The sequence below is a fragment of the Coturnix japonica genome, chromosome 2 (genome assembly GCF_054131305.1).
Source record: "Coturnix japonica strain WE chromosome 2, WE-NBRP24, whole genome shotgun sequence".
In the NCBI taxonomy this organism is placed as follows: domain Eukaryota; kingdom Metazoa; phylum Chordata; class Aves; order Galliformes; family Phasianidae; genus Coturnix; species Coturnix japonica.
The window spans coordinates 103,684,521-103,709,147 of NC_140664.1; the positions used below are offsets into that span (position 1 = coordinate 103,684,521).

General features: G+C 40.9%; 1 protein-coding gene and 1 long non-coding RNA gene across 13 annotated transcripts in view; both read right to left on the bottom strand.

Annotated features, from left to right (window-relative positions):
• RBMS3 (RNA binding motif single stranded interacting protein 3) overlaps positions 1-24,627 on the bottom strand; it is a 682,345-nt gene that overhangs the window by 639,058 nt on the left and 18,660 nt on the right. The gene's annotated exons all lie outside the window — the stretch shown is intronic.
• Positions 2,575-24,627, bottom strand: part of LOC146762100 (uncharacterized) — a 38,487-nt gene continuing 16,434 nt past the window's right edge. Inside the window, exons 2-3 of the long non-coding RNA XR_014942949.1 lie at positions 5,332-5,369; positions 2,575-3,023 (exon numbers count right to left, since the gene is read on the bottom strand). This is a non-coding gene — a long non-coding RNA (uncharacterized LOC146762100). The remainder of the gene's footprint in view (positions 3,024-5,331; positions 5,370-24,627) is intronic.

Consider the following 24,627-nt stretch of genomic DNA (forward strand, 5'->3'; position numbering starts at 1 on the left):
TCTCTCCAGTACTTTACTATTGTTTTTAAATGAGGATTTCATGTTGGTTGCCAAGTCCAGATGCAATGTTGCGCCTAAACATATCTCTGAATTAGTTAACTGTGCCTGTAAGTGATTCACAGATGAACCTCTGGTTTTAGCAGGAATTATAGAAGAGACACAAGCCTCAGATAACCACTGAACCAGCCACAAATCAAAGCCCTCTGGCATATTGAACCCATCAATCTAGCAGAGGTTTGCTGCTGGAGCACTCTGCAGTGTGTGAGGAGTCACAGACATCAGCTAAAGCAGTGCTTCTCCCAGGCCCTTGCTTGTGCTGGTACTGTCCTGCTCTCTTCATAGATTTGCCATGCATCAATACAGCATCACTGTCATTTCTATTTTATTCTGGTATCCAAAACATGGTCTGCTCTTCTAGGAGTCTTTCAAGGACTCCTCTTGCCTTAAAGCCCTCAGGTGTTAAATTCCCATGCTCAAGTAGAGCAATGGCTAAACAACAGACAGCTGCCATGCAGAGATTCGAGATTTTGATACAGAACAGGAATCAGGAACGCAAAAAGAACAGGGAAAAAAATAGGACAGCACGGTCTTCCATGATTTCAGCTGCATGGAAGAGGTAGCTTTGTCAACTGATAGTTATTCCCTCCATTCTGTGGAAAGGCAACCCAGACACAGCGTACCTCTGAGGATGAATGCTGGGAAAGAACAAGCCAGAAGAATCCCATTGACACAATCACCATTTGAGAAGAAGGAATGAGAGGGGGAAAGACAACTTGGCGTGTACAAAATGGTCCAATTTCACTTTCATCATCTTAGAGAGAGAGAGTCTACTGAAGCCATCCTAGAGGCCAGTATGACAGCAAGGTTATTGTAAACTATAGCCATAATAAAAAATGCTATAAAATCACAAGGACGTACTGGTGTTATTACACCTTCCCAAATAAATTTTAGCACTGAAAAAGATCACATGCACAGACATACTCTGAAAACTGTCTGACAGCCCTCACAAGACAGGCAGTGCTTCCTCAGGACTCAGAACTTCCCTGACCTGGTCTGCCTCCCTTTCACTTGCACTTGCCGAGGCTGAGACCTCAGCATCTTTGTTCCACATCACAGTCAGTGGATTGACCTACAACAGCTCTCCCATGGGTCCTTGGCCTGCACGTTGTGTGCTCACCAATATGCTAAGCTACTGAACATCTCACTATTGAACCAAATACCACCACACCAACTGAAATAGTGGTAAATATATTTGTGTGTGTATTCATCCCAAAGTATACAGCACATGGAGTGAAAAGAGAAGAATATCAAATCCTATGTATACGCTTCCCCTTTTCCACCACAGCTGCACTTCATCTCACCCATCCTGGAGTCACCAGCTCAGTGAGGAGGGCAGCTCTGCTCCCAGCGTGCTCGCCATTTGTCTGTCAGTTAAGCATGATGGGTGCTGAGTAACCCTCCTTCTTCCTTATGCCAGCATCTTTATGGCTTTAATATTCTGTTTGATCTGCGGCTGTGGGAAGAGTAAGCAATCTTCTGCCTGGGTTATTAACTAGGTAGGGAATACTCCCCAAGAAACAGATTCCCCAGCATTTCCTTTAGATCTCTTATCCGAGCCATCCATTGTTCTGTTTTATTTGTGTGTGTATAAGTTTTTAAAACATTTTTTTTAAGTTCTTTTTTTTTATATTTAATGTTACACATTCTGGCAAGTGGATATAATACAAATAATCTTAGAGCCAGCGTTATTTATAACATTACTGCACATAACACCCTAATTCTCCACACCAGCCTTTTACTCTATAAAAATATACAAGAGTAAACAGGCACTCCATAAAAAGCAACCCAGGCATCCAAAGTTAAGAATGAACAGTTAAGAACTCTGCAGCAATGAATATTACCTCACCTTCTTGTGAATAAAGCCTTGCTATTTAGCCTGCTTACAGGAGGATGCGCTGTACTACAAATATTATTCTGCCATATCAGCTTTCCTCTACTGTTTTTAATGCAAATCTAGAAAATTATGTATATAGAAGACCAAACAGCTCATTTGAGAGATTGGAAAAAAAGAAAAAGGAAACAATGTTTGAAAATCAAGAGTATGAAAGAAGAAAATTATACAAACCAGAATGGAAATGGAAAGCATAGGTAATAGAATGTTAAAGAAAAAAAAAAAGGACGTATGCTTCAAAATGCAAGATGTCACTGCATGTGAAAGGGGAAGAAAACAACTACTTCAGCTGAACAGCTTTGTCCAACTTCCTGCCCAGGCCTTGTGGTTGGCGAAGGTTTGCATCAGTTGTCTTTGCAGTTCCTTTGGAGGCACTGATACAGGCATAAGCTCGTGACTTCAGATAGAAACATCTATTACTCAAGTTTCCTGCTCACCAAAGATGAGGCACATCCTTGGTTAACCAGGAGGGTTTCATCCTTTTGGAAACTCATTTTCAGAGCACTTGGCCAAAATTCCCATCAGTCCTGCCACCAGGCTGAGAAGTGAAGAGGCACACACCTGTTTGTTCTGTGCTCTCTGATGAAAAAAAAAAAACCTTTGGAATAATTTTACAGGGAAGCTTTTAGAGAAAATAAAAATATTTATTTTTTTTCCTCTACTAAGGATTTCTGGATTCACACTGACGTTTAACTGAGCAATTACTTAGCATGCTGTACACTGTATTTCACTTACAACAATGGATACAACAAAGTTCCGTTTTCCCCCAGAAGAAGACAGCAGGGTACATTTTTCACAGGAAATTACATTTTCTTCAAACACAGGTCTGAGGTTTTTTTTTGCTTTTTTTTTTTTAAGGGTCAAATGAGGGAAAACACATTTGGCTGAAAGATTCTGTGATGGTACTGATGCTGAGTCTAGACATACAGAATGTGTTTCTATGATACATTAAATAGCCTACCATGGTCAAACAAACACACAATAACATTTATGTGCAAAGGAGCCATAGCCACAGGTCTGCTGCTTCCTCTAGAATATAGTTCAGAAGTGGATTTCAGCCATCCCCCAGCACCTGTAAGACAAAAGAAGGAACAAAGGTTAGCAGAGAGAACTTCTCCCATTCATGCTTGCTGTCCAATAGTACTTGCAAGAACATTCAACACCTAATAGGCATGCAAAACTAATTTGGCTCCCTGTCCTCCACAGCTCTGTGACAAGCAAGTGATGTGGTCTAATTTATGTCATCTAGCAGAGCACTGGGACACCAATGTGTACTCAAAACTAGAAAAGACTGAGGATGTGAAGATACATTGCACCTGCGCACCATATTCAGCAGGGCCAATCTCTATTCTATGAGCTAAGTAGGTGTTTCTACCCACCTGTGCAGAGGTACTGAAAGGATGTAGCATAATGTTTTGGGATTATGTTACCCGTGTTGTTAATGGCATGCTGGGGAAAGGTAAGATTGTAGGACACCACCCAGCTTACTAAAAGGAGCAGTAAAACCTTTTCAAAAGACACCACAGCAGAAACAATTAAGGAAACTCCTTCAGTTCAGAGCTACCTGGAGCACATGATCAGGCATACAAGCTGCCTGAAGGCTCTGGAGAGCAGTTGCTGAATTAGTAAGGAATGCAATGACTAATTGGTGATTGTTTATCAAATAATTCAGCAGCACTTCCACTGTACTCTAAGGGAGATGGAGGAATAAAGCTGTATCAGGTGCCACCACTGTGAACTTAGCATATTTCTGAGATATGTAAGACATATTCTTTAACTCTTTAAAGTGTCCATATGCAGACAAGACAGAGGCTGGCAGAAGGCATACTTATAAATGCATTTATTTCAAGTACTTCTCCTAGTTCAAAGGACTCAAACATAAACAGTTGTCTAAAAATGGATGTGCTTTGGAGAGGGAGAGGAGGATTTTGAAGTGGGAGATTGGGATGGCAAAATCAGTGCTTATTAATATAAAACTTTTGTCATCCTTGATCTCCCTTAGTCCCCAGATATATGAAACTGAAAGACTTTTACACTATGCTCTCTCAGTATACTTGACACATACAACTTTCTCTGTCTCTCCTGCACCCACAGACTCTTTCTCTCCATAAAGGGGCACAAACTGAGAAATTTTAGCAAGGTTTCTTTACAGAAGAGAGGCCTGGCTTCAAGCCCAGTATACAGATGTGGGAAGCAGACTTCAAAAGGAGACTCTCACAGTGATACCCAAAAAAGTGGTTGCTATTCCTCATGGCCTGGAAGCAAGGCTGCCTAGGACTCTCCATCTGAATCCCCACCAGTACTATCCTCACAAACAATAAAAGCCCAAGAAGGAAAAAACATCTGCATGATGCTACCTTGAATTTTTCTCAGCCTAAACTTTAGGCAAAAAGTGAGATAAATGGTTAAAAACAAAACAAAAAACACTTGTGGAATCCCTGGATCTGGTATTTACTTATAACATACCGTTTCCAGTTATATGAATTAGCCATTTTATACTAAGAGCTGTTTGTTATCTTTTGCTTCAGATAGATTATTTCTTTTCAGCAAGTCCTCGTAGACTCTTGCAATGGTTTATTGATACAGTTATGCAAGCGTAGACAATTTACAGTGGAAAAAAAGAAAAGCCTTTCGCAGGTACAGTTTTACATCATTTCCATGAGCAAATTAAGTCGCCTGAGAAAAAAATCCCCCTTTTTTTCCCTTCTAGTGTAACTTCACAGACATTAGGGCTTTCGCTAGCATAGCAATGATGACAAAAATATAATAAATCCCTTTCTAACACAGCTGTGCCAGCAAGACTAAAGCCTTAGCTTCAATGAGATTGAACTACTTCATATTTCAGCAACATTTAGATCTATTGATGTTTCAATTTCTAGAAATATTACAAGGCTTTTCCCTTCACAGCACAATGCATCTTCCTCAGGCTTTGTCTTGCTTCTGTCCATACTCTGCTAACTATGGGTCTGCTGTACAACCTTTACAAGTATTTAAATCGAGTATGTAAATATATCCTCACTAAAACCATTTAAAGAGCTGATATTATATATAGTTGTTGCATTGTGGGTTTTTTTTAACTTTATTGCCATCATGCAGACAGAAGTTCCACAATTTCTCCTGGGCCCTCATCCCCTGTTTATAGCCAACTCTAACCTGCTCCTAGGGAATGCAGTAGTAAACACCATCCCACATGCCTGCAATGTTCGTTTGCTTTGGTTATTTCTTTCCCTTCTGTTTTATAACGCACAGCATAAATCAAATGCATCTAGTTTCCAAAGCTGTGCTTCCACTTTGAACATATCAGGAGGTAAACACCACAGACAGCTCTTGTTTTTTTGTTGCTTTTTTTTTTCTTGTGTAATTAACAGAAAAATTCTTACCATGTCCAATGAAATCCAGACAGTTTCAGTGTGGATGCCTGAAAAAAAAAAAAGAAAACAGTCTTTAAAAGACAGCCTTTTGCTCAGTGAAGCTTTAACTCTGAAGAAACTATTGCCAGCAAAATTCTATAGGTTGAGTTAAATAAATAAATACTTATCTGATTAATTGTTGCCTGGAATCCTTTTGTGCTTGTATCTCTTGAGTTAGAGGCCACATTAAAAACAAACAAAAAAAAAAGCGCATAGGAGATTTGAAACCTGAGGACAACCTAAAGCTTCAGTCTAAGAAATCTCAGCGCACCAGCGCTTTCCTGTGGTGTGGGTGAGACAGGTTTAGTCATCAGGTGTGACACAGAGCAGTCTGCTGCAATCCAGCATTACATGGAGAGCCAACTAGAAAGCAACATATTAAGCACATACACTGCACATATTACAGTACCCTCAATGAAAAGAAGATCAGGTGTTTCAATACACAGGTTTTATTCAGGTCAGCTGCATTTCAGTCCCTCTGAAAAGCTACAGCAAGTGCCTGGATACAAAGATGAACACTATTTAGAGATTATTGCCAGACTTCAACATCACAGATATTCACATGTTGGTGGAATGCTAACATACTTTGTGTAGGCATTAAGACAAGAAGACCCTCTGAGAGTAACAGAATACCTTTGCAAATTAGGAGTTCACCCAGTATATATTTTCTTTAAGCCCATCTTTTGTTTAAAATTCTTCTGCCTCTTTTCTGCAAGGACACTCTCTGAATTCTTTTCACAAAAACTCAGACTGATTTTTAAGGACAGCAACTGCTTTTTTTGTTTGGTTGGTTGTTGTGTTTTTTTTTAATACGCATATGCAATACTTATCACAAGATGAGTGTAATTACACCGTAACAGCAAAGCAGGACAGGCACAGAGGCTAAGGATGTCAGTTGCCCTATCTATACTCATAATTTACACTTTTTCCTTCTCTGATAAGAGCCAACAGAGTCCCAACCCCTGGGCCTTCCCAGCTCCCAGCAATCTCTTCATTTTTGTATACAATTGTCACCAAGAGAGTGTTCTTTAAGGAATATGTCCAAACACCATTGTCAGCATGTGAACTTTTGGCATCTACAGTATCCCAGGGCAATTTCACAGCTATAGGAAGACCGTTTTTCTTGTTTCAAACTTGTCACCTGTTTTAAACTTGTCACCTAACCATCCACCTGAGGCTGCCTGGATCCTGCGGTATAGGACAGTGAGTAGCCGTTTTCCATTTGTTTTCTCCTTGCCACTTGAGAGTTTACAGCCCTTCATTTTCTTCCTGCTCAGACAAGGAGGTTGAAATCCCCCAAGTGTTTAGCTGTTCTCCATACAAGAGACATCCACATCTCTTACCAATGTTTTCTGTATTTTCTCTGCATCTCCAGCATCCCTGTGAGATGAAGGAGTAAAGATGCAATATTCAAGAACAACGTGCACTTATACTGTAGCGTAAAGATATTTCAGTTTTGTTCAAGAGTACTTTCCCATCCAGCAGTTCTTTTTTATTTTCCTTATACCTCCTGCAAATTCAGCATACATTTTTGCACAGTTGTTGTAACACAAGGTTTCTTCCCAAGTGATAACTTAGGTTCTGTCACTGTGTATTTTGGGTTAGGATCTTTTCCTACTCTGCGCTATTCTACATTTACCAACACTGAACCATAGCTTCTGGGTCACCCTGCATCATGTTGCATTGTGAGGCACCCAGTATACTCTCACCTCAGTTACCCTCCCTGATGAGGAATCACCAGGAGGCTTCTCTGTCTTGTTCTCCATCTCTTTCAGGAGCAGGCTGAACAGCATCAGTCTGGATAGAGAAATCTCAGGTCACTCCACCCCTTTAGGAAAGCTGGTTCCCAAACCAAAGTGATTACTAAGCCAGGTAAGGAGCTTGCCCAAAGTTTTTGAGGAAGTATGCATTTAAAATAAATAAATAGATAAACAAAAAACGTAGAACTTTGATTATACCAACTTCACAAACATTGTGAAGTGTAAGAATCTTTGCCACTGGCCAATCTTGCTCTAAAACAATCCTTGTCTTACACATACCAAACTTGTCCCTTCTTCTTAAAACAACAGCACCCATATCTATACCATCAAGTAACTCCTCCTGAGCTGCAGGAACCACCCTCTCTGAGCAGAATGCATTCAAGAGGTCTTTTCCCCATCACCTTCTCTTTAATCTTTAATTCTCCCACTAAACAGAAAGGCCCAGATGCGTCCCTTGGGATTATCACTGGTTATGGGCAGCTAATGATCAATTCCTGCTTGTACAGTTAAGCCAGGGTATGGAACAGGAGACACCATCTCTGCCGAGCTTTACTGTACAGATCCATCTGCAAAGACTTTATTCCTCTTCTTTCTTGTATCAGAAAAGCTGCAGTGCTTTTCTCCCAGTTTCCTCCTGCTTGTATATGATGCAGCAGAGTGTGCTCCTGTGCAGGTTGAACAATGGTGCCTATTCTTTCACTGGCTAGGCTATACTTTAAATGACAAGTTTACACAAACCCTCTGGTTTTGAATATCATTCAAACAACACAATGCCACATGTGGTTTCCCACTGTTCAAGAGCAGCGCAAAAGTCCCAATTTAGACTCTGAGGCCCACCAAATAAAAAGGAATGCAAAGCATATGTTCCCAGACCAAGCTCAGCAAATGTAGGCTATAGAGGTTCATGGGAAGAGTGAAAACATCAAGACTCATTTCTAAATACTACAGCAGATGAATAAGTCTAATTTTCTAAACAAAAATATTTGGCTCAAATATGATGCCAACAACCTTTCAAGGGCATTAGCACTGGCGAGTACCTTTGAGAGTAATAAAGAAGACAATTCTCATTCCAGTATGTCAATTTCATTTCTAACTATTTGGATAAAGTTGGTTTCTCTGAATTAGCAAACACAACACTCAGGTGTGGCAAAACTCAAAACATCAGCACTGCAATTACCAACAGGAATCCTGCCCCAGACAAGCACAACCCCATTTTGGCTGGACCAACACGTGAGGCAATGGCTGTGCTACAAAGAGGAGCTGCTCTAAGAGCAGGATCTCTACCACTTTAAGCGTGCGCCCATGGCCCAGAGATCCCCATGTCAGCCCAGAACTGGATGGTGCTCACAGTGTAGTGGATGGAGTGGTGACTGCTCAGGCTCTGCAGAACCATTTACTAAGGTAATGCATTAGGAGCAGGAAAGAATTGCTTATCAGCTACAGAGTCAGAATTATCAAGAAAGAAAAATTTAAAAAAAAAATAGATAAAACTTGAACATAATACATCTCTGTAAAATTTTGATCCTGATTCTCCAGCACAGCTCTACATATCCTATCCCTATAGTGCAGAAGTAGTTGGTACTTTCACTTCCCAGGAGATTATGCCTGTGACTGGTCAACAGCACAGGTAAAGGATGCTCTTATTCATTTCACATGCCCTCTAGATTTCCTCTGGGCACAGGTGGAAACTCCAATCTTCACTTTTCTAGGAAACAAAGCCTTTGGGAAAGAGAAGCCAACCCCTTGTCAACCTGCTTGGGACCACATCTCCTGCAGCACACGTTGCTTCCCCAGGACACAGTGCAGCAGGGAGCAGGGAGTGGATTCAGCCCAGCTCATTCACCATTTAAAAATTAATGGCAAATGCAGCCTCTCCAGCCACAGATAAGTCACTCTAGAGACCTCTGGAAACTAATGTCAGCCCTCCAACTCCTGTTCCTATTACAGCGTTAATCTCAGAGGTTGATCCGCTCACCAGCAAATGCATGAAGGGGCCTGCTGGCTCAACCAGGGGGCTGATTTTCACTCAGATCACATACACAGAAAGGTAAATGCAACATACCAATACGCATGTTCCACTATCAAAGCTCGACTTAGAAGTGTCAAATTTTTAATATCACATACTTATTTACTGACGCCTGCCTTAGTAGGCATATGTAACCTAATACTGTATTTTACTGATATTGCAGATGGTATAACCAATCTCCTAAACCCTCTACACTCTCAGAGGATTAGTATGATGTGTAGAGCAGTTTTAGCTTACAAAGCACTACTTTAGTGTGTAGGGTTATTGATTTAACTTAGAAATTCTGCTATATAGTGTAGTTTTACTGATTTACCTTTTACAGTACTGTAAGAATATCTTTTCCACCCTAAAAAACTTTGACACACTTCATTATCCAATACAAAATATCGCTCAGGGTAGAACTTCAGGGCAGGCATTCAGTAATCAAAATTATGGACTTTCTGAAAAATTCTGTTGCAGGTCTCCTCCCTCCTTACTCATGTCTTCTTTTACTAAACAAACTGGTACACTCCTAAGCTTTTTAGCTATAAATTTCTCAGAGAAGCACCCACAGTCATATACCAGCACACCATCCCTACCCTTCTAGCCTCAGGGCTTTAAGTCAGAAATCTGCTTTGACATAGGGCAGATACTGACTCAGAGGGGAGAGTTTTTCACTCATTTGAAATACTTCTCAGATATGTAGATATGTTTTCTTTCTTCTCAGCCATAACAGCCATCCAGGTCTCCAGTCTCCTCCCTTTTCGATTGCTGTAGGGATCTCCTCTCTGCCACCCGTCCCAGCTCACACAGTTCCAGCACATATGGGAAGCTGCAGTTGAATGGTACATACAAATGGCAACAAAAAGATAATCCTCTGACACCGCTAAAAGCTTACTTTGAAAGAGCATTCTAAAAACAAGCCCAAACCCCAGAAACACTGCCTGTGGCATTTTTCTAGCCTTTCTTTCAGTTGTTTCTGCAGCCACGCAACTCTAAATCTGATCTGCTCTGCACCACTTTTCTTCTTCTATCAGTTTTCAAGCAAATATATTATCTTAACTATTCCGAATTAAAATTATCCTTTATTCTGCATTAATAATCACACCCCTCCAATTGCCTTTCTCTTTCATTTCTCTGCTCAAAAATACAATAGGAAAAATACCTTAGTTTTACCTTGTGAAGACTTCTTGCAGCACAAACCACTGTCGAAAAGAAGCCTAGAGTCTAATGTCAACAGCTCCACTTTTCTGCCTCTTTTTTAGCAGATAAATACATACTTACAGAGGTAGTTAAATCTGTGAAAAAGATTTCCAAGTCTGCATCCTGGAAGTGTACCAAGTCTTTGTAATTTTGTACATTCCATAAATTACAACCTTGAACTCCTTTAATCCAAAAACTACGTATTGGAACTGCCAGTAGTCACTGATACGACAACATGTGACTGCAGTGAAAGCTTAGACAAGCAGACCAGTTGTTGCACATCTGTCAACTCGCATCAAACAGCCACGTGTGTGCGTGTATCTATATATATATACGTATATATATATGTGTGTGTGTGTATGCACACATATATATTGCCTATGGAAAACGTAGGAGAATTCATATTAGCTTAAAAAAAACAAAACAAAACAACAACAACAACAAAAAACAACTTAGCTCAAATAAAGAACACTATAATATGTCTACTCCAACACCACAAGGAAATAGTCAATGACAGATAAGGGTTATACATAGTTATGACTTCAGACTCAGATATTTTACCTTGTTTTACAGAGTTTCCACACCTTCACACTTCAAGATAATACTGTAACAATATCTGGTTACTCCCAAACACTCAGTGTACTAAAAAAATATTTAAGATTGTATCTAAATCTCTACTCTGCTAAGGTAAATAAAGCAGTGTGATTTCAAAAGGTACATAGATCATAGATAAACTGGTCTAGCAACCAGAACCTTCTCTCTCATGAAATGATAAATTGTACCATTCCAGCAGCTATTTAGATCTTGCTGCCTGAACTTATGCTGACCCGAAACATACCCATTCCTTCATTACCCCAAGCTTTGTGCCGTGTGCTGCATCAAACAACTTCTCTTCCTCCTGATTAAAACACCTCCAGCAATAGTTTACACAGAAAACAAAAGGGCAGACTATTTAAAAGGAGATGATGCTCACAAAGTTAAAACAAATCAGAACTGCGATCCCAACACCGTTCTGCATGCTTCAGTCACAGAACATCCTGCAGTGGTCTCAGCCAGCTGGGCTCTGTGACCCCCGCAGTGATCCATCCCATGTGCTCCTTTTTTTCTCAAGCAATGAACTTGCTCATTCCAAAGCTAGCAAGAAGTTTGTCACTGGGAACAGGAACTAGTTCAGTCATAAGAAACTCTGAACTAAATAAAGAGGAATGGAAGGAAGTGATGTGGCTGTCAGCTTGGAGGACCATGGAGCACAGCTTTGCCAGTCATCAAAGTTACTTGATACTTCTCCATGTAAAATTCCATTTTCAGTTGCCAATAACCCTGCAAAATCTGATGCAAAATGTGACACACTAAAATTTGCTCTTTTTTTGGGGAACGATCTGAACAGAAAACTGCTTGATTTGGTCAATTTGTACATCCACAAATGAAACAGCAAAGAAGAAGTCCAGTTCAAAAACTGCCAAAAGAGATGTCTTCGAATTTTAGCTATCCTAGCCAAAAAGCCATTGAGGCAATTCCCACCATTCTCTGAAGGCTCCTTCCCCAGCAGGTTTGCTTCAGCCTGAAACTAAGTGGGATTTTCCTTGGAACTGCTACTTCAGCAGTTCTCAAACAAAAGCACGGATACTCCTTTCCTCTTCAGTGCTTTTCCAGCCAACACCTCCTGCGTGTATTGAGAACATGCAAGAATGAGTTACCAGCACCTAATGCAGAAGGGTCACATTTTGGGCTTGCAAAGATCAGGAAGAAATATACAGAGACAGTGTAAGTAAGTGGAGAAGTGTCTCCCTAGGGCCCTAGAGTCTGACCTGGAGTGGCTGGAATAGGAATGCGTGAGGAAGGGGATGTGAGCATTGGGCAATCTGGGATCATTCACAGATCTGGCAATGAAATTTGGCAAAGAAAACCATAGTAAGGAGCCGATACATTTTGGAAAAACCAGAGAGTCACAGCTCCAATGGTCTTCAATGCAGAAGAAACACGAGACTATGCTGAATGGGTACCAGTTGGCTGAGGTATGTCTGGAAAGTAGCTCAGTACCGAGGTTCAGTGGAAACAAACCAATGTGACAGAAAATACGAGAAGAATCAGAAGAAAATCCAGGATCAGGGGACCTCACATGGCTGAGCCAAAAACTGAGAACTCTGACAAATACCTGTGAAGTGAATCTAAGGCAGATTGATGCTTCTTCCTGCCAGTCTGCTGGGAGGATGCTTGGCGGCCCTTGTTACTCCATTAACTCAAATGGCCGTGGCCAGTGGACAGGAAGAACTGCAGTCTGTGCACTGACTCCATAATTCCTTGAATGCAATTCACTCCATATCATCAATCTGTTTTTTCATAAAAAGTGAGTTATCGGGGAACAACTTCTTCCCCAGAGCCTCTCACATCCCCTGATCCAATCATAAAGCACTATTTTAAAAGATGAGATGTGGCTTTCTACAGTTGGACTCATCTCTGAGGAGTCTCACCCCGGATTAATACACTCAAAGACAGTGAGAGAATGCTGTGGCCTTTCACATTATGGTAAACATGCATATGTTGTCATTTCACAAAGTCCTTACACTCTGGAGGAGATGGGAAAGGGATATTTTACATGTTTGAAGAAGAGTTATGGCCATATTTAACAGAACAGCTTCTTCACATCAAAGACATTGTTCATCCCAATATCATACAAGATCATTTGCACATTATAGCAAAAGCTGATTTGAATACCCGCACTGTCTAAGGACAGCATTCCTTCACAGGAACAAGTACTGTTTCTTGTGACACTATTGCTCCAGGATTTGCTAATGAGTTTATTTAAATAAAAAATAATAGTAATGAAAAATAAAATAGAAAAACATATGCTAAATAAAAGTTTTAAGCATCATTACTGGTGAGAAAAACAGGCCACAGGTCCCCATGCAAACCAGGAGATGAGCTAAAGAGTAGTACATCAACTCCTGCAGCGCAGGCCATTTGTATTTGAACAGAAAGCCCACTCCCAGGATTATTTTGTTCTTGGTGATATCTGCCCTACAGTAAAACAGACAAAAAAGTCCAGATGGCTCTCATAGTTTGTGAAGTTTTATAAAGCTTTCCAGTTCAAAGCACAAAGCAAATCTGGCATATCTGGAAACACGATCTTACTTCACTCACCGCTCTGAGAACTACCAGAATATTTGTTTCCTAGAAGAATCAATTAATTCTGACCTTGGCTCCATTTCCTTCCCAGTGCTACACTGGTTGCATACCTGACAAAGGGAAAGACAGTCCTTGCTTTCTCTTCAGTTCTTCAAAAGTTTGGTTGCCTCAAGAAGGACTTCTTGAGTTTCTGCCACCCCTTCTACCTTCAGCTGTTGCTTCTTAAAATCTGCAATCCAAGAGAGATCTACTGTTTGCTGCACAGGAGCTGGACTTGCACAGGCCATTTAGCCTGGCAGTTTGAAGGAAAATAGCGGAATGATTTTTACAGAACAACAAACACTAATTCGTGTTAAGAAATGTACTTCCATGATGCACTATTTTGCAAGACCACCATGGTTGCACTGCCTCACTCAGATCAACTACATTAATATTTGAATACTGGATGACAACTGTTGGAGATTAATTCCAGTAAGTTATTCATGCCTGGAGGTTCAGATTTCCAAGCAAAATCATGTGGGCTAGACTATGGCACTTCACCACAGCCCCAAGGAAAATGCAGCGGGAAGTCACCCACTCCCACGAGGACCAGAATGGTTGGTACCTTTGTAAGAGAGGTATCTACGGATCTCTCCTCCTGCTTCTCTGCATCCAGGGCATTTCACTGCAGGAGACAGTGTGCCAGGCAGCCTTCTTCTGCTCCCAGAGCGTGCAAATGGACAGCACATTTATGAAATGGTGTGTGGCATACCCGACCTTGTAAAACCAAAGGCCATTCTTAGTCAAGCCCTACTTGCGAGACCAGGACGTGTTTCTGCGACTGATCAGGCTGAGAACAGTTTGGCACGTCGCATTTATTTCAGTTCCACACTCGTTACGTGAGAGTCTTAAAGCCAAGAAGGACTTGAAAACATGACAGAGTGAGAAGAGATATTGTCAAAGCAGAAGTGCGAAGGCCTATGCAGTGAAGAGCCTCTAGAGAATGCTTTCTGCCACAAGGACAAACCATTTTCCATGGATTGGTGCTAATGTACATGAAGCATGAAACCAATGCACAGGAGTGTTACTTGGGAGGCCAGAGCAGCAGTGTGCTGCAAGCAGGAGTGCCAGGAGTGCCCACCCCAATGGAACTTCTCTCCTAGGATTTGAAGAATATAAACAGCAGTGACATTATCTGAAATTGTACAGATTTTTCCTGAGATTGACGTTATACACAAACTTTTCTTCTGCTTTTATTTATTTATTTATTTATTTAAAATGGGGAATAAGTGACCTGCTTTTCAGAAGCACCCAACATCCCCAGCTCCACTCCAGCAACATCCGAAGGTGTACCTTCAGCAAGAAAAACCCACAGATACAGGACTACAAGGTAGTAGTGTCTGATTCCCACCTTTGAAATGGAAGTTCAGAGTTAACAAAAAGAAAAATCTCTCTATTGTTATACTGAAGACTGCCAAATCCCTACGCAGAAAACACTATGACTTCTACCCCACCACCTCTTAAACGCATGAATTTTGCTGTTATTGTTTGGCTGCCTTGAGACTGACAAGTAATAGAACATGAAAATGTTGAGAACGTTAATTATAAGATACATGAAGTGCTAAAGATTATTTAACACACTGAACACCAGTCTAATGATCAAACTGGTGTTTATGCTAGCAACATGTTCATAAAGAAATACTATTGAAACATGTAGATTTCACTTTCCAAATAGTAAAAAAATGACAATAAAGCAAATATTGAAAGCAGCTGCAAGTTTTATCGGGTTGGTAAAAATAAAGTATGCAACATCAGAGAGTAAAAGATGAAGTAACTAAGAGATGGTGAGAAAGTTTATAAGGTTAAATATAAACCATAAAATATTGATCTTTTGGGCTCTTGCGGAAAAGAAATAAAATTACAAATCCTTCCCCTCTCCTCCTTTCCACTTCCTGACCAGAGACAGATATTTACAATGATGTGGAGTAAAGTCACTTTTTTCCATTGCTTCACAGTCACGCATGCCTCTGTAAAACAGACAGGAAAATGCTGCCAGGGAAAGACAGAGAGAATTTCTGGTCGGTGCCTTTTATCCTGCACTACTGTTTTATAGCAACACCGGCATGAAACAGGCTCACTCTGCTCTCACAGATCATTACAAAAAGTCCAGGTCAACAAAGATCAAGTTCCTTCTCTAAACTGTCAGTCATGACCCTGATGCCAAGATTAGTTCTTTCAGTCCTTTTCCTCTTCCCTTCTGTGCAGGATGCACTGAGCAGCAGCAGCTGAGTTTCACCACCTTTGCTGGGCTCCCTGTGGGCTGGGGGCCTGAATTGGGCAATGGCAAGCTGCTCAGCACTGCCCCGCACCGCAAGGATGTGTGGGGCCACACACACCCCCACCTCCGAAATACACAGCACTATCCTGGCAAGAGACTGCTGGAAGTGATTCACTGCTGCTGTCTGTTGAGATTACAGGAATTTGTGTTTGGGTTGTGTCTGCTGGCTGCCACAGCCAGCCCAAAGATTTCCACTGGGCTTAAAAAGCACCCCTTTCACAGCTATTAGCCAGCAGCTCAAGTTATTGCAGCAAATTACCCGTGTTGGAAAGACAGTTTTACACAGCTACAAGTTACACAAGATCGCCAACACCTCAAGGAATTGAGCTAAATAAAATAAAAGTAACCCCCTACCCCCATCAAACCAGAAAGCCATCTTCACCTTTATGATGATCATTTTAGAGGCTCTATTTTAAAAGCAGCAAGCTCGAGATTTCAGCCTAAGACACTGACAGTGTGAGACAACAGTTTGCTCCAAATTCAATATAACTAATATTCACCAGAGGAAGGAAAAGGTTCAGAATATAGAGCAGGTCATCAAAAAGGATTCTGCAAAACTGAAAACACCTGCAAGGTAGGGCACATACAAAAGGATATGATGACTGTTGGAGAGTACTCAGAAAGGATAAAAGGGCTTCGATTAAGGCAGGAGCTTTGAATATGAGCTGGCATGCAAAATGGTGAAACTCACATAATCACAGAACTGCAGTGGTTGGAAGGGACATCTGAAGATCATCAAGTCCAACCCCCTGCTAAGGCAGGTTCCCTACAGCAGGTTGCACAGGAAAGCATACCAGACACAACTTGCAGCAGTAGACAGGGCTGGGCTCAGTGCACACAGCATCACAGAGGGTGGCACAGGTGCTGACCAAAGAATCTGCTGCTTTCCTCTCTCATCCAGCACCTCCTAGTACACGGCAAGTTATCACAGAATCACAGAGAGAGTTGCAGGGGTTGGAAGGGACCTCAAGAGCTAAAGCAGGTCCCACACAATAAGTCATACAGGTAGGTGTCCAGATGGGTCTTGAGTATCTCCATTGAAGGAGACTCCAAAACCTCTCTGGGCAGCTCGTTCCAGTGATGTCACCCTTGCCATAAAGTTCTTCCACATAATTGTGTGGAACTTCCTCTTTTCTTTAAAATAAAACTGCTCTAAAAAATATTCAACATTATATATTTGCTATTGAGGGGTGAAAAATCTTTTCACATGCAACAAATTTCAAACATTCCAAACATTTTCACAACATTTTCATTAAACTGAGTATCAACATCTTTCCAAAGCTGTACACCAAACACCAGCCAGGAAGAGGCTGAGACAATTCCGATGTTTATACAAGGGAATTGGAGGGGGAAGCCAACATTAGTTAGCTAGGAGTGGCTTCTGACATCGCTCAGTATGTCTACGTAACAATCTCAAGAGGAAACCTGGGCTCCATCCCTTTTTGACTGCTCCATGTAGGGGTTTCTCCCCCGTATCACCAGGTGAAGCTGCCAAGCACATCTAGTCTTGATCCCAGCTGTCCATAGGTGTAATAAGTCCCAGGACAGTCAATAAATGCAAGAATAAATAAACAGATAATTAGGTCCAAGTATTTTCATGATCCAGTTCTACTCTGTCTTTTCCTGCATTAATCCATGCACAAATTACCTTAAAGCACAGGTGATTAACACTGCCTGAAAGCAAGTGTACTACTGATGCACTTCACAGCAATCAAATTCCTCAAGATGCAGGGCGTCCTTTCACATGGACTGAGGCTCCTACTAATCAGAAGCCCAATGGAGCAGTACTATTGAAAATGCCACTTGATTAGTCTGCGGCTCAAAGAGAAGAGCCTTATTTATTATTAAAGCTAAAGTTCTCATTAAACTGCATTTTTCAGTAAACGTAGGACAAGCTGATCGTTGTGGCTTTTTAGCTGGTTCTCTTACAGTCTTAAGTGGCACACAAAACTCATCATTTGCCCAGGTTGGTTGGAAAGAGCACTCGGGGTCTTTTGTTCCTTCTTCTCGCTGTAGCTGATACTACATACATGGAAGATGTAAACAATTAGGGAAGAAGTGAACTAACACTTTCCCTCTTCCTCTACTTCTTGAAAACTTCACTTTAGATTAATTACTTGGGGAAGTTCAGTTTCCTTTCAGATGCTCTTAGAGACCTCATCAGAACAGATACAAATGCCCAAGATTTGGAAAATGAGAAGTCATATAATTCAAAGACTTGAGATAATCAGAGCTGCAGAGTTACTGAGACATCAGTATGTTTGTCACTGTTTCACAGAAGCTTAAAGTACATAAACAAAATCAATTCCAAGTCCAGAATTCTAAATAAATAAATAGGTTACCTACACAGATGACAGAAGGGGGGAGCAGTTTTCCCTGAAGCCACTCAAATTTCCATCAGCAGAACACAGTAACTTGTTTTCAACTGCTTTAGAATTGTTAAAGGCAAAAGATAAATTGACCGTGTTACACAGTAATGTAGTCTTAATAAAGCATCAGCATCAAACCGGCATCAGTACACTGGTCCAACCTATCGCTCTGAATTTATTATTGAGCAGAGAAACAAAATGTGAAGTTGTTTATTTGTTTTTGAAGTTAATTGGTGAGTCAGTATGCACCAGCAGATAAGTCAGCACAATAACACTTCTATGCATGGTCCTAGGCCGTGATGTACTAGTGAGCTCTCTGCAGAAATCAATAAGAGTTGGGTATGTGTAAGGAAGAGTTCAGACAGGTACTGTGAGAATTACAGAGTAGGATACCCATTCTATTAGAAATAAATGAGCTCATTTACATTTTAATTCTGTGGAACAAGCCACTCTCAAAAGGGCAGTTTGCTTGAGCTACTGCAGATGTACAGAAGTTATAATTTTCATCATAAATGCACATTACAACAAAAATCTCATCAGAGAAACCAAAAAACCAATAGGCATATTAGAGGAACTGCCTGTCTGGGAGGTTCCTCCTTCTATTTAGCAGTGTGCTGTTATACAGCTAAATATCACAAGAAATCTCATTAGTCAGAATGGAAATAAGTACAGAAAATATTATACTTTTCACTGACCCACTGAAATGATTAACACCTTACCAATGGAAATCACATCAAAATATTTAAGTTATTAATAACTTAACTGAACAAGCTCAAATAAATTCATTACAAGAACAACAGAATGTGCTGATTTCTACAAATCTTATACTATGAAGCAAAGAACCAATCATCCCTGATAAGAGGATGGAAAGGTAACCCTCAATGTGTAGTTGCTGTCATGGACCGAAATACCATTTCAGGTTGCTTTTCCTCACTTAGCAGAGATAAGAATTAGAATTGGATCAAACTCTGTTCAGTGGAAAAGGACACTGATTTTACAACTTGCCTTCAGTGTGTTCTTAATATTGGCCATGAGGAACTCAAGTAATATTTGGAAATAATAACTGTAGCTCAATAAAACAATGCAAACCCCTTAAATATTGAAACACTTCGGCATATAGCTTTTATAAGTGATGCTTCCTCTACAGTGATAGTCACATGTTTATAGAGTGCTAGCACTTATGACAAACAGACAGAATTCTCATTTTAAGTTACTGTTCTTTGATAGAAACATTTACCCAGGGCTTTTCTTTTTTCTTTCTGACGGCCTAAGCATTAGATTGAAAGCTACTCTTGGTTAGATTTTTCTACACTATTTCTTCCTGAGCTCGTGTCACTTTATAGAGAACAATTGCAGAAGCCAAAAACTTCCAAGTCACTCCTTTTCAATATTAACATTATTGTTTTCAAGATGGAAGAGCTTGAGGGGAGGAAAAAAGATAAAAAATAAACAAAGAACATCTTGGAAGAACAAATCCCTCCACAATAAGCTCTCCAAAAATGGGTGAGAGGTGGCTTTGCACAGGGAAGATCAAAGCACGATCCAAACCAGTTCTCTGGTATCCCCAGAGGTGGGGTGCAACATGCATCCTTCAGTCTTTTCTGATCCTTTCAGCCATTTCTAAGACCTCAGTGGCTTAATAAAATATTTTCCTAGATTCAAAACATTACATGTAAATAAAGAGTATGGATTTCACACTTTTACCCAGAAACTTTATAGGTATGCTGCTCTCAAAGAAAATAACCACCTCAAGGGAATATTTTCTATCTGATTTTATGGTCTCTGGCTTGGACCTGGGGCTCTTCAGCAAGGATACCTTACAACCACGTACATCTGTATACCCGCATGTATATCACCGTTCTCTTCTCAAGACGTGCACTGGAACATGACTGGTAATAGGAGAGAAAAGGCAGCCTGTAGCACATGGAGTAATGAAAGAGTAAAGACGGTTTGCTGCTTCAGGCCTCCTGCTCGCCCCACTTATCTTCATGCAGGAGGAGGAGGAGATCTATCGATAGCGGAGTAGAGGCAGCCGTCCTTCTGATCCAGCGCTTTTGTTAGCAGCAGCGAGCTGGTGACAGAGAACAAACAGCCTCCCTACGTGCATTTCGAGGGAAGGAGACAAAAGAATACCTGTTTTGAATCACTGAGGACTATTACTCGAACAAAGTACAAGATAACATTTCGCCAGAGGATACAAGAGATCCTGAGAGGAGCAACAATGAAACCAGACAACCTTTCAGTCATCTTATCAGGCTGCTTGGGGTACTTACAGAACAGTGGGGGAAATAATAGCAAACAGAGAGCAAACACAGTTAATCTTTATACAAAGGCTTTCTGATAAACAATAAAATAGAGTTAAGACCGATGCACCAGCTTTCGCCACCTCATGTCTCTCAGAGGCCAGGATATAAGACAGGTCCAAACAATTTCCCAACAAACAAATACATATACAACAGGGAAATGGTGCATGACTGAATCTCCTCATTCACCTTTTCCAAGTGATTCAAGAAGCAGTCAAAGCAACTGGAGGGTTGGTTTGCTTTTATATATATTTTTTGACATGCTGCTTTACAGAAGATCTGTAACAGCCCACTATCGGTAGCTTTGGTGTCACTGTGCGGTATGTAAATGAAATAGGCAGATCTTTGACATAAAAATAATAATCTCTGGTAAAATTACAGTACTACAGTGTATCGTGGCATCAGAACTGTGGAAATATTAATACATGGATCTTTGACAATACAATGTAAGATGTCACTTTGAGCAGTTATTATGCTAATAACGGATACTTATTATAAAACAACATGAAAGAGGTAAGCTATGTGGGTGTAGAAAGGGATATTTAGCATTCAGAAAATGCATTAAAGAGGAAGAAAAAGCGAGTGCTTCATACAGCATCTAATCCCACATTAGGCAGATGAGGAGTTCCCTGGCAGATGGGTGTCAGGGTACCCTGGGACTTGGATGAAGCAGCACATTATCTCTCAGGGGAGCACACATGCCAATATAACTTATAGCATCCTTCAAGCTCCTTTTTGTTATGCAGCAGGCCAAGTGGGGACAGAAATCATGAAGGCGGAGAAAAAGTGGCACCATGGCTCAGAGGATTAGGAAGAAAAACTGCTCATCAAGTCTATCAGAGCTTCAAGAGAACTTATTCTGCTCTATGCTCTTTGGTAAAAAAAAAAAAAAAATAATAATAAAAAAGGGGGAAATATCCAATTTCAAAGAAAGAAAATTAACATGTCACAATGAAGAAAAGTCTCCTACAAAATACCCTGTACAAAGGTATTTTGTAAGATCATGAAGTGTTGTATTTTAAGCCAAAGGAAATATTTACAAAGGGTTTGCAATATAAGGAGGAATCCAAGCAAAGAGAGTCTCTGTTGGCCTGATGGCTGAACCATATATTTCTTTAGGGTTTGTCTGCTGGTACAGTTTCCCTGCATTAACTGCCCCCAAGCCCCCTATCCCTGCACTAAGGCCCCCTCTGTTCACAATCTCCCATTTGGCACAGGGCTGCAACACTTCAAATTCAAACCCAAGTATGTTTTACAAAAGTGTCTCCCCTGTAATTCCACTGCATTTCCTGCTGTGCGTATTTCCCGTGGTTTGGTCATGAACAACGGAAGCCAATCTCACCCTCCAAAATACATCCTTCAGCCCTGAAACACAGAGCAGAGGATGCAGTACTTCAGAGAGAGGCCATAAATAAAATTCTTACATGCACAAACTTAATCCTCTTCAAACAGGAATGCTGGTACTCAGGCTGCAGCGGTTGGAAATACCTGTCTTTCAACATTAAGCCCTGCTAGAATAATGCTTAGTTGCAATCTAAACCTCAGTGATTGCAGCAGAACCACCAGAAGCAGCTGCGTGATTACTTATCACAGCTCCCAGACTAGGAGAGTGAAGCACGTCACGTAGCTGGCATGCAAGCATATGGAGTCCTGCAGAACCCTTACCTCTGGCACACAGTGAATCATTTGAATTTTGTCCATAGCTGCAATGATTTCCTCACACACACTTCCATGCACAGGTTCATTTTTAAGATAGTTGCACTGACTTCAACCTGTATCATTGATTCTTCTCTTAAGGACCTGGTATTTTTTCTGGGTCACCTTTATCCAATCACATTCTCAGCTTCCACTCTCCAACCTTCTTCAGATTCCTAAAACGTTTCTTCAGGGCCACCTTTGTTAACTCTGAAGCTGCTTGCGTGGGCTTTAATTCCCTCTGTGGTAGGGAGAAGTCAATAGAAAACTGCGAAAGTTAACAGAACCAGCCACTGGTGCTCTCAGACTTTCAGCTCCTACAGATCCTAGATCAACTCCTAGGACAAGACCACAGCAGAAAGGAAACCTGTCTTTCCCCTGCTTCTAAATCTGACTGCTGCCCAAATTACTATGAGCAAGATTTGGAGACCAGTAGTTTCTTGCAGTAGAAAGCACTACTGCAGTTGGACATGGAACAGGCAAGAACACTGTGAGAACAGAGGGCCTGTACCTATGGGAGAATAGCAAGAATTTTCCAGTACACACGTCCTTTAGAGACACGTAAAGCAATAAATAAATAAATAAATAAAATAAAATGGCTTAGGCTCGTTCCTGCTAACTCATGATCTTACAATCAACCTTTACTCCATCAGTTTTAGGAGTCAAGAGATTCCGTTACACTTACAAACTTCCGTGAAAGAAAGGTGGTAGGCAGCACATAAGGAAAAGCTGGGAAAAGGATTTCTCCACAAGCCACAAAGCAGAAGTCATTTGTAAATCATTTATCAGTCCTAAGCCACACTCATCTCTGGGATCCTCATGCACGACTGGAACTGCTAAGTCTAGCAGAACTGCTGAATTTCACTACCAGACCAGTGAACGTAACTCCCTTTATTCTGTGTACTAGGGAGCTCTGGAAGTTTTCTTGGCATTTTAAGATAAACTATCCCTTTAGGCTCTAACAGTCTCCCCTTCTAATACCAAAGCCCCAATTAGATGGTGATTAAAGAGTCTGTACTTAAAGCTACTAGCAGAAGGTACAGGTTGTCACTTTTATTACAGGCCAGGAATCTGTTTCTCTGTGTACTCTATGTGTCAGAGTTTAACGTGAGAATAGAGTTTACTAGCAAGGCAAGTCAGACTTGCTAAACACTGGGATTCAGCCTTGGTTATCAATTAAACAGAAATAAAAACATCCAAACGGATGATTTCTGATACTCAGAATCTTAAAAGGAAGAGAATTCAAACTTGTTCACAAAAATATCTTACACAAAACTAAAAAAACCCAACAGAAGGTGCACCACACAGGATGCTTTAAGCTCTCCCTCACTGTAAAAGTGAAAGGAAATCCCACATACAAAAATGCTAAAGGCACATCTCCTTTGTGAAGTTATTTCTTACAATTCAGAGCACCAAACAGTTCCTAGACGATGCAAATTTAGTAACTGCTGTTGCTGCTTGGGAGTGCCAGATTGAGAACCTCATTCTCACTGCACGAGATACATCTGCACGCATACAGATGCAGACGCAGCCTCACAAGACAACTGGGAGCAAAGGCAGAGAAGATGGATGCTGGAGTCCTCTGCCCATTTTTCATGAAACTCAGCTCAGTTTTCTTTGCTACTTGCAGCCATTTTCATGCTGCATTTCTCACACTTCAGCTTCAGCACAGGTTCAAACACATACCTATTTTTTAATTGCCAAAAAAAACGCTGCTTTCTCCTGCACAGTTCATCACGTGGTTTCGTCACAAAGATGACACTGTCCCATAGTGTTTAATCAGCAGCGCTCCATTTTGGATCAGTAACAAGTTGAAATTCTGGTAAAGCACACTCCTAATTTAGCAGTGGAGTTTTACAACACTGAAATACTGCAAGAAGCTCCACTTCTTGCCCTTCCATTAATTTTGCTACTTACGCTGTTGGATTCTTATCAGCAATTCTTAATTAATGGACTATGAGCCACGCCATCAAATATTCTCTGTGGATCTAGTTGGCAACAACAGCTGGTTTCTACATTTTGGTAAGCTACCGAATATGTAGACTGTGATTACCTCAGAGTAAAGATCTTCTCACATTTTGGAAAGCCCCAGTAAATAGCGGGCACAGCTACAGATAAATAATACGCTATAATAGGGATTCTTATGATGGTAGTGTATGATGCACAACCGTTTTCCAGATGCTGCAGAACTAATTGTGCTGCCAACTGAAGAAGCCAAATCCAAAACAGATCCGTAAGAGGAATTACTGCTGAACCAATCTCATCAGTGAGAGATGCTTCAGTCCTACAAACCCTTGTTCACATTAGCATAGTCTTCATGAGGTTAATGAAATGCAGTCTGCCCCTTATACAGCTGTAAAAGCAGCAACTCCCATGCAGGCGACCTGAATTAATCTGAAGTAGAACTGGCACAAAAAAGAGCCAGAACTAAGAACATTTTCCATCAGAGCAAAAAGCAATCTCGTGCTATAGTTGTGTGACATCACAC